Raw genomic sequence first — 10,739 nt, forward strand, 5'->3', positions numbered from 1 at the left:
AGACATAACACTTTTAAAGGTGGTTGGGCAACCTGACATGCATACCAGAACTTCCCACAATATACCGACTGTACTAGATAAGTCCTCTTCAAATAATGACAAATCAAAACTGTGGGCATTCTGGACATTCAAGCGAATTTCGGCGAGAATCACTTAACACATGTCATTTGATACCCCAAAGTGATTGTATTCTATTCCACGAATAGTTGTTTTTGTGGTGTAGTGGCGCCCTCTAGTGGAGCGCCCGCTCACTGTGGGCGCTTGGTTGTGTTAATTGTAACTAGATGTCGTTGCTGTGGTCGCACGTGACGGGTCACGTGCGTATGCGTCTAGGTGTCGTCCTGTCGAACAATAAACGTTCTCTTTGGGCTCTGGTCTTGGTGCGAGCAGGCCGCACTCTTTCTTCTTGGGCTTGTGGGTGGGCCCGGCGATGTGGTGTAGTGGCGTATTTCGCAGAGTGTGCGAACTTCTTTTGCACGGGAAGATGATGTGGTGTAGTGGCGCCCTCTAGTGGAGCGCCCGCTCACTGTGGGCGCTTGGTTGTGTTAATTGTAACTAGATGTCGTTGCTGTGGTCGCACGTGACGGGTCACGTGCGTATGCGTCTAGGTGTCGTCCTGTCGAACAATAAACGTTCTCTTTGGGCTCTGGTCTTGGTGCGAGCAGGCCGCACTCTTTCTTCTTGGGCTTGTGCGTGGGCCCGGCGCGCTGCGCCTTCGCTCCCGTCGCCGCCGAGGCCGCTCGCCGTCGCCCACGACACAACATCTTTTTGGCGACGAGGATGGGATGCTTTTCTTCTGCTGCGACGACATCGTCGACGGGTCCGGCAGAATGAAAACGTGAGTGCGTTTGACCTCGCTCGAGTGTGACTGTCCGGCGCGTCTGGCGTCGCGAGGCCTAGCGTTCTTTGTGCTGACGCATGTCGAACCGTCGTTTAGGCCTCGCCCTACTTCGTTCTTCTGCTTCTGCTCCTGCATCTCTCTCCTTCCTGCTTGGCAGCATGGGCCTCTTCGATAACCTGCCCGTTTTCCTCGAATTGCCGGGGCCGCCTCCGATTCCGTGGCATAACTGGAAAAAATTGTTTCAGGCCCATCTCGAGGCGGCTGGCGGCAGCGACTGGAATGACGGACGACGCGCGTCGGCGCTCGTCAGTGTTTTGGGTAGGGAGGGGCAACGAAGGTATTTTGCTGAGGCGGAGCAGGACGAAGCAAGGAGGGACGCCGCCAGTAACGTGACCGACGCTAATGTAACCAGCCCTATCGTGACCGACTCCGCGACCGACTGTAGTGTGACCGCATCCTCGGCTCCGGCCATTTCAAAATTCGACCAACTTTTGGAGCAGCTGGACCGGCTCTTCGCTGCGTCCACAAATACGCTTGTTGAACGACATGAGTTCACAAGCCGTCGTCAATTTCGGGGGGAAAGTTTTTTAGAATACGTGACCGCTCTAAAGGAGAAAGCCGTACGTTGCAAGTTCGGGCTGACGTACGCGGAGCGCGTCCGAGATCAAATCATACATGGAACGTCTAACCCCCAGGTTAGAGAAAAGCTGCTCGCACATGGCGAAAGGTTGTCTTTGGAGAAAGCTGAAGAGATTGGTCGGAGTTTTGAATCTTTGTCGTTGGCGAACCAAGCCTTCGGTTCGCATCAAGTACAAGCAGTAGGTCGACGAGGAGAAGGTGGCGTCGCGGAAGATGACAGTCGGGGAAGCCGCCGCGCTCAAGATGGCGGCGTGGAGAATCAAGATGGCATGGGCCGCCGGGGAGGCCGGCGCGCTCAAGATGGCGGCACAGGAATTCAAGATGGCATGGGCCGCCGGGGAAGCCGGCGCGCTCAAGATGGCGGCACAGGAATTCAAGATGGCCTGGCCAGCCGGGGAGGCCGTGACGTCATTCCACCGGGTTCGGGAAGGCAAGATGGTGGCCTCCAAGATGGACGTTTCCATCCGCAGTCAGCTGTAGAGTTCCGCGGTACAGTTCAGCAGAAGTTTGCAGGCAAGCTTCAGTTGTGCGAACGATGCGGAAATAAATGGCATAATTCAGCATTTCAAAATTGTCCAGCCCGAAATCGGCGCTGCAACTCTTGTAATAAGTGGGGACATTTCGCATCGATGTGCCGTAAGCCGGCACCAGTGCATCGAGTTTCTTCGGGGGAAGCTACGGGCTTCGCTTCGACACCGGAACCTGTAGAGCATCCAGCATTCACGGAGATCAACGCACCCGCAAGATCTTCCGTCTTAACAGTCAGCACTTCTTCTAGAAAGGACTTAGTCGTCCAAGCTGAAGTCAGCGTCAACAATCCTCCAAGAAAGGACTTAGTCGTTCAAGCCGAAGTCAGCGGAGTGACCATGCAACTCTTAGTCGATACCGGAGCATCCGTGTCGTTGATGACTGTCGAAGATTTCAAGCGTCACTTCAGTAAACAGCATGCGCTGTCCAAGGCTTCCGTCAACTTGTGGAATTTTTCCAAACAACGTATCGGCATCCGCGGCTCATTCCAAGCTCCTGTTCAAGTCTTGCAACGGGCTTGCTCCGTCACATTCTACGTCACCGACAAAGGGACATCTCTTTTGGGGCTCGACGCCATCCAGCAACTGGGCATTCAGATCGACGGTGCGTCTCTTACGTGTCGACTAGCATCGGTGTGTGCAGTGCAGTGTCCCGTGAACGTGCCCCCGGGTTTCGAACATCTCTTCAACGGCGAGTTGGGTCTTGTCAAGGACGTCTCGCATAAGATCCAACGGCGGCCAGGTGTGACTCCAGTTGCATCTAAGCTACGAAGATTGCCTCTTGCTCTCCGTGATCCAGTGTCCAGCGAGCTGCGACGCCTCGAGGACAATGATGTCATTGAGCGTGTCGACGCCTCGGAGTGGGTTTCGCCACTCGTCGTCGTCCGGAAAAAGAACGGGGACATTCGGCTGTGTGTGGACCTCCGGGAACCGAATAAGGCAATTATCATTGATGGGTATCCTTTACCGCATGTTGAAGAGCTGTTGCAGATGTTTCATGGTGCTGTTTGTTTTTCTAAGCTTGACTTGGCGTCGGCTTATCATCAGTTGTTGCTGGAAGAGGGCAGTAGGGACTTAACTACTTTCGTGACTCATGAAGGTTTATTCAGGTTTAAGAGGGTGTGTTTTGGTCTGGCGTCGGCGCCTGCGGTTTTTCAAAAAATGATGTCTCAGATCTTAAAAAATTGCAAAAATGTTGTTTGCTATCTTGATGATATTCTTGTGTGGGGAAAGACTCAAGCTGAGCATGACGCGAGCCTGGTTGAAGTCTTAACATGTATAGCAAACAGTGGCATGAAGTTGAACGACAAATGTCTTTTTTCGGTCAGGGAACTTGATTTTTTGGGTCACAAGATTTCGGCTGAGGGCATCTCACCTTTGGAGAGCAAAGTAAAAGCTATAGTTCATGCTCCCGCTCCTACGGACATAAAGTCACTGCAATCATTTTTAGGTCTTGCAGGATACTATGCTAAGTTCATAAAGAACTATGCAGAGATAGTTGAACCACTTCGCCTCATGCTCAGGAAGGGTCAGACGTTTTGTTGGTCTGATGATGCTCAGCGCAGTTTCGATCAGTTGAAAGCGTGCCTCACATGTTCCCCGGTTGTGAAGGTCTTTAATCCTGACTTGCCTGTAGTAGTAACTACCGACGCATCTGATGTGGGAATTGGCGCGGTACTACAGCAGCGGTATGGTTCTCGGCTTGAAACCATAGCCTTTGCATCTAGAACTTTGTCTGAGACTGAGAGAAAATACTCTGTGGGAGAGCGCGAAGCGCTGGCTTGTTTGTTCGCGTGCGAAAAGTGGCACATTTTTCTTTGGGGCAGACGGTTCACACTTAGAACTGACCATCAGGCTGTAGTTGCTTTGTTAGCCGCAGGAGACTCAGGTCGGAGACCTTTAAGAATTTCACGGTGGTCAGCGCGTCTGCTGTACTACAATTTTGACATCGAGTACTGCAAAGGGTCAGAAAATCTGGTGGCTGATGCTCTGTCAAGATTACCCATTCAGACCGGTCAGGAACTTCAGGAAGAAGAGATAGTGTCGCTGGTAACATCAGTAGTCGATAAAGAAACCGTGCAGCTGGCAACGAAGGCAGATGTGACGTTGCAGAAGGTAGCAGAGTATGTGTCCAAGGGTTGGCCTGATAAGAAAAAGGTACACAGTGATTTAACTGCTTACTTTCATGTAAGGGATGAACTTTCTGTTGTGGACGGATTACTCATGCGTGATGACCGTGTAGTCATTCCTTGTGTACTGGTACCTACGTTTCTCGAGTTAGCACATGAAAATCATCAAGGAATAGTACGAACGAAGCAACTTCTCCGGGAACGTTACTGGTGGCCTCAAATGGATCGCAATGTTGAAGAACATGTAAAGCATTGTCACGTTTGTCAGCTGGCAGACAAGTCTGCTAAGCCTCATGTAGCTCCGTTGCAGCCAGTGGAATGGCCTGAAGGGCCTTGGCAAAAGTTGGGAATGGACATCGTCGGTCCGTTAGATGTGTCGTACCCCCGATTTCTTGTTACACTAGTCGATTACTACTCTAAGTGGCCTGAGGTTCTGGGCACAAATTCCATTTCAACTGAGGATGTCATTAAGTTGTTGGACTGGTCTTTCAGTCGGGAAGGGCTCCCCGAGGTTTTAGTGACGGATAATGGACCCCAGTTTGTCTCCAAACAAATGCAAGAGTATCTAAAGGAAAAAGGTATCCGCCACGTGTTCTCGTCGAATTATTACCCTCAGGCTAACGGCCAGATTGAACGGTTTAACAGAGTTCTCAAAGAACATTTACAGGTAGCCAGACTTGAAGGCAAGGATGCTTCGAAGAGCATTACACAATTTCTTGGGTCGTATCGGGTCACACCACATTCAGTGACAGGTCTTTCTCCAGCTTTTTTGCTGCATGGACGTCAGCCTCGTTCCAAAGTGGATATTAGCAACTTCAGGATACGTAAAAAGGCAGCAGAATCGGACAATTTCCTGCCTCATGTTCGGAATCAGGTCTTCACGAAGCAGCATAAAGCTAAACAGTACTTTGACAGAAGGAAAGGTGCGCAGCAGACCCGCATAAAGGTGGGAGATGTCGTGAAAATAAAATTCCGTAAGCAAGGATTTCTGAAGTATAGTAAGCCGTTGACAGTGCAAGCTCAGGTTGCACCTTTCACCTTTAAGCTCAGTGATGGAAAGATCTGGAACGCTTCAAAACTCACAGTCGTTCCGAAGGGAATCGAGGTTGGCTCAGCACCGTATTCCTTTGACAATGTTGAACTCTCGTCGAGGCATAAAGAGTTTTTGTACTCTTTGTCTAACTTGGACATTTGTGACAGTCAGTCCCCTAGTCTACAGTTGTCAGAAGGGACAAGCCCCAGTGTTCAGACAGACCCTGATCTGTCGGAGGTTTCTACCAGTGCAAGGTCTGAATCCATTGTCCCTCGGGAACCATTAGAATGTCAGGAAGAAAATAGTGAACAAACAGATCCAAATAGCCATGTAGACAACACAAGGGAAAATGAGGGGGTTTCTGGATCGTCAAATAATGCAAGTTCAACGTCTACGCGTCCGCGCCGTAAGACTAAGCAGCCTCAGTGGCTTCGCGAATATGTGCAGTAAGGGGTATACGTACGGTTCATGCTTTGCGTCATGTTGAACGTGTCATGTCTGTGTTGAATCGTATATCATCATTGAAAGTTTTTTGGACGGGTTTTTTTTTTGGGACTTATAGAACTGTCGTGAGCGACTGATAGCCTGTTGTGTGAGTCAAGTGAAAGGAAGATGCAGACATTCTTCAAAGCGCGGGAGAATGATGTGCAGTGTGCATTTAAGATGCTGTATGTATTTCGCAGAGTGTGCGAACTTCTTTTGCACGGGAAGATGATGTGGTGTAGTGGCGTATTTCGCAGAGTGTGCGAACTTCTTTTGCACGGGAAGATGATGTGGTGTAGTGGCGCCCTCTAGTGGAGCGCCCGCTCACTGTGGGCGCTTGGTTGTGTTAATTGTAACTAGATGTCGTTGCTGTGGTCGCACGTGACGGGTCACGTGCGTATGCGTCTAGGTGTCGTCCTGTCGAACAATAAACGTTCTCTTTGGGCTCTGGTCTTGGTGCGAGCAGGCCGCACTCTTTCTTCTTGGGCTTGTGGGTGGGCCCGGCGGCCGGCCTTCGCTCCCGTCGCTGCCGAGGCCGCTCGCCGTCGCCCACGACACAACAGTTTTAAACCGTAGTTGTACAGGGAAAGACAGCAGACTCTCATTAGAAAAGACTTGTGTTAAGGTATTAGATTAGCCTATGGATAGGTTACTCGGATTTCTACAAATTCAACAGATCTCTGGACAAGTTGTCTCTCTATTCAGCTGGCCGGCAACAGGTGAAGTTTTGAGCGAGTACTTTTGGAATCAAAACATTTTCAGTTTTAATAGTTTACAAAGACGCGCCATATTTGTCATCATTTTGAAAAAAAAAGATAATACTAGGCGTATTTAAGAAAAACACCAATACAAAAATCATGTTTTTACTGTTGTTTGAAATAAAAAAAGGTGTGTTCCTAATTAAAATAAAAACTCGTTGAAAAGGTGAACAGATGACCGGAATTTTTTTGTGTGTGCGTGGAGCCGCCCCCACCATGATAGGCTGTCCACAGAGCACAGTAGCCTTCCGCATTCTCCTCTGTAGCACTGGCTTCGTCTGCGAGCCGTTCTGTTTAACCAGCCGGAAATCGCGCATGTCAGTAGAACGCGAACACCGAAAAAATGGGTGGATGGTGCGCAATCTCCGGGAAGTCGGGAGTACCAATGTAGCGACATTGACGCTCTGTACATTCCCCGACGTGGGGCGTGACCAGAAATGCCGTAACTTTCGCCAAACTTTCAGCAATGCATTGGGGATCATGGGGGCATCTTGTGAGTATCTATTCCTCCATGGCTAATATCGCCACTCTGCTCTTGCCCGGAACTAACCGATATCCGAGTCCAACAGAAGACTTCGCGATTCTGACGCTACAAGGCCGCCCTGACCTTGGCACCTCGGAGGGTGACTAGCACCTGGTCCGACACCTCTGAGCACCGCAATGCCTGCACCCAGGCCTGGGATATGGGGAGGGCCGGCGAAGAAACCTTGGGGCGCTGGCAAAGGAAACAAAAGTGTATGTCGAGTGCCCTGCAGTGGGGGCAGTGGGTTGAGCTATACAGGTTGAGGCGGAAACGTTGTAAGATTGTTGAGTGGCAAAAGGACTGCGCTACAACGAATGCATCTACCGAAAGAACCAAGTTGAAGACAGACTACTCAAGATGTATGCCTTCGTCAAGGTGGCAGACCTCGTGGGAAGGACCTAAAAGTGAAAATGTAGATCATCTTCCCCTTCTTTCACCACCATTTCGCCCTTTCGTCATATCGCCTGATGAATTCAATTTATTTATTTATTTATTTTTATTTTCAATATTGCCAGTCTCGGGCGAGACCATGGCAGGTGGGCATTCATACAATTTCAGTAGGACAAACAGCGATGAGCCTAACATTGGCCAACAAGCAAAAACAACAATAAACTGTACAATAAAAAGGTACCACACACTTTCACTTCACGTACAGAACCGTTGAATTGTTCAGCATCGTCATCGTTGAGGTATCCCTCAGGGAGCCCTTGCGGGGTGTTACATACGGGGAAGGTCAAAACAACGGCATAGACACAATAATGGTATAGACACAAGAATACAGACAACAATACAGACGTACAGACATGTAAACAATGTAAAGACAGAGACATACAAAGTCTGTGCGTAGTGTAGACCACCGCAGTTTAGTTTCGGAAAAGCGTGAAATTCCCTCCACCCCGACATCCAGTTCACGCTTCAAAGCGTACGCGACGGCTCCCTTTCCCCCCTCCCTTCCTTCTTCTTTAATGTCCAAGTGACGAGTAGAAGCAGGAGCTCTCCGCTCACCGCTCACAATTTATAAATTAATTAATTTATTCCCTCACAGCGTCCGCCCTTAAACATCGCAGTTTCTTCCGCTGTCACCAAGGCGGTGGTAAGATAAAAGAGGCATGTAACCATCAGAGCCTGCAAAAGGGTCTCGCCCAAATAGTTGGTTGGTTGGTTGGAGCCATAACAAAAATGCCACGTACCCATTCTGGGGGATTGGCCAAGCAAGGGTGAATATGGTTTCGTTGTTGAAGAGCTTATGAATTAGTTTTAAAAAAGAATAGAAGTGGACTAATACGGAGGGGTACAGTGATACTAACGATTTGAGAACAACAAAAAATTCAATATTGCTGTAACAACAGGAATTTTATTAAACGATTAAAAAATTGGTTGATGTGGTTGATTAACAAGGCAAGCGACCGGATTTGGCAATAAAAGAGGGAAAAGCGCGACAAACATCCCCGTTGCACCAAGCAAGTCCGACTGCCCCAAATGACAATAAATTAGACACCGACAAGGCGAGACCCATGCGCCGGAGGTCAACCTCCAGGTAACGATTTCGGAGGGAGGGGAACCGCCGACAAGAGAACCTAAAATGCTCAATTGTTTCCTCCTCTTGACAGAAGCCGCACATGGCCGATTGCGCTATGCGTGCGCGGTGTCAAGAGTACCGTCCAAGAGTACTGGAGATGCTCAGTGTCAGGGCAGCCAGCGATACTGTCTGGTGGGAAGCTGTCCAGCGAACTGTATCTTCGAAACCTAGTTGCAGCAACGTACGCTATCGGGGTCACAGTATCAACCAGAGAGGACCATTCAGTGCTACTCCTGCCAGGTAATCAGCTGTTGTGAATATGTAGAAGCACACGCCGATCGCTCGCGCCTCTTTCATCGACAGCACCATCATCAGCAAATGTTAAAACAACCAGGAATGCGTACGATTTGCAGCTGCGTGAAGTTTTCAGTTTTGTTTATGCTCTCCCAACTTTTCTTTTTCAACCCGTCTATATTCGATGCATTGTATAAAACAGTTTTTTTTAAACCAAGAGACCAGTTTCTCTTCTTCAGCGCCCCTTCCCTGACCAATCCGTTCGAGTGGGTATGAATTATTTTTCTGACACCGCGTTAATCCTACTGCTTCTTAAAAGCATTCATCGTCACCCCGAACTGAATTAGAGCCATCAGTTGTCGTTCGAGAGGGAGATAGAAAGGGAGAAAATCAAAACCCTTTCTTAAGATAAATACGTTTAAAAACAGAACTTTTTCTCCCATGCAACCTGAGTCGAAGTGAAAGTGCAACTTGAATCTAAACTGCTTCGGCTGTGGAGGAATGCGCAGTCGGGTAGACGTCGGCTCCATAACGCAAGGAACCCAGATTAGAATCTGACCACTGTAAACGCTTTTACCCTAAGTCGCTTGATGTGTCATCACTTATCATCATGAACATTTTGTGAAACCGATTGTGAGAAGTTTGCTTTTCTGCAGTGCATTTTGGCGTGACATGGAATGCTTTCAGGGAGGTATAGAAAGCTTCGCTTTAAGAAACTTACATGGAAACCGAGTAACGGCTTCGCAGAGGCGTTTTCTTTGCTGCGTGTTTTGAGCTCGTACCGCGTCGACAGCACTTCCGATCAACCGCGGCTGATCTTCGAAGCTGGAGGTGGCTGAGGTTCTCCCAGAGCCGCAAAGAAAGCTAAAAATCGGGGAGGGTGGGCAGGTCTAGCTTATATTTGTCACAGTCTCTTTGAGGGTACCAGGTTCTCGCCTGTACTGGGAAAGCGGAGAAAATGGTGTGGGATCAAAGGGGTCCTATTCGTAGTATGAGAGAAGGCCTAGGCGGTGAGGGCACTTACTTGGCGCGGATAATTCTTTTCTTGTATCCGGGTACCGATTTTTGTGGGGAGGGATATGTGCTACGAAACGGCATGCAAGCTCTACGTCATTTCTCGGTAAGTTATTAGAGCATGTACGCACTCGGGCTTGACTTCATCAGCGCTGGCACGGGCCGTCCAATGTCGAGCCTCGCAGATGACGAACTTGTGGGCGGGGTGAGGGGTGGGGGGGGGGGGGGGCACTGTGAGCTGATGCCGACACAATCCTCAGTAATCTCTTCAGTGGGCTCTGATTGATTACTCAAATCGGTAAGACATGCATTCTGCTCTTTTCAAAGTTGCAGCACGTCCGCTGAGGGTTTGTGAAGGTAGCTTGGGCGTTTCTTTAAATGAGCACAAATTTAATCGCCGCTTCTTCGGCTTGTAGGGAGCTGTGTTGAGGGGCTCAGGTGAGCTTCCTGCCGTACTCGATAGTATCCCCAATGCACATCCTTTTTTTTTCCTGAAACCAATACACCAGATACAAGATTCAGCAGTTATCGCTACTCACCCTCATCTTTTCCGGGCAGACATAGGTGACCACACTTCGCCGAATCCAGACCAAGTCCTACACCGCCCCCCCCCCCTTTATCTGTTCTGTCCCCACCAACTCCTACCCCCAGAATATCTGCCCCATACATTACTATAGCAACTCCAACTTCTTCCTCCAGCCCGGTACCCTGTAGCTACTGCTATGGGCATGCCAGTAATCCCCATCTCCCACACCCAAACGCATGAAGTCGGAACTTTCGACATAGCCGATGAAGATAGACAGGACCCGAGCGGCCAGCAAGAACTCGGGGGCGGCCCCCACAGGGCCGGTGCCTGAACCATCATGTACCTATGAAATCGCGAATAAAGATGTTCTTCCTGTCTTGCTCTTTCTCGTCATTTACAATGACACTGGCTGTCATGGCGGTTATTCTGAGCTAAAACACCCCATTTTTGTAA

The 10,739-nt window shown here is 49.4% G+C and overlaps 1 long non-coding RNA gene across 1 annotated transcript; it reads left to right on the forward strand.

Moving 5' to 3' along the window:
* Positions 1-435: 435 nt before the first annotated feature.
* On the forward strand, positions 436-3,177 carry LOC144179171 (uncharacterized). The gene is made up of 2 exons (XR_013324170.1): positions 436-838; positions 1,087-3,177. It is a non-coding gene; the product is annotated as an uncharacterized LOC144179171 (long non-coding RNA).
* Positions 3,178-10,739: the final 7,562 nt, after the last annotated feature.

This window comes from Haemaphysalis longicornis, unplaced genomic scaffold (genome assembly GCF_048455015.1).
Source record: "Haemaphysalis longicornis isolate Haplotype H1 unplaced genomic scaffold, Haemaphysalis longicornis Haplotype H1 scaffold_4, whole genome shotgun sequence".
NCBI classification, from domain to species: domain Eukaryota; kingdom Metazoa; phylum Arthropoda; class Arachnida; order Ixodida; family Ixodidae; genus Haemaphysalis; species Haemaphysalis longicornis.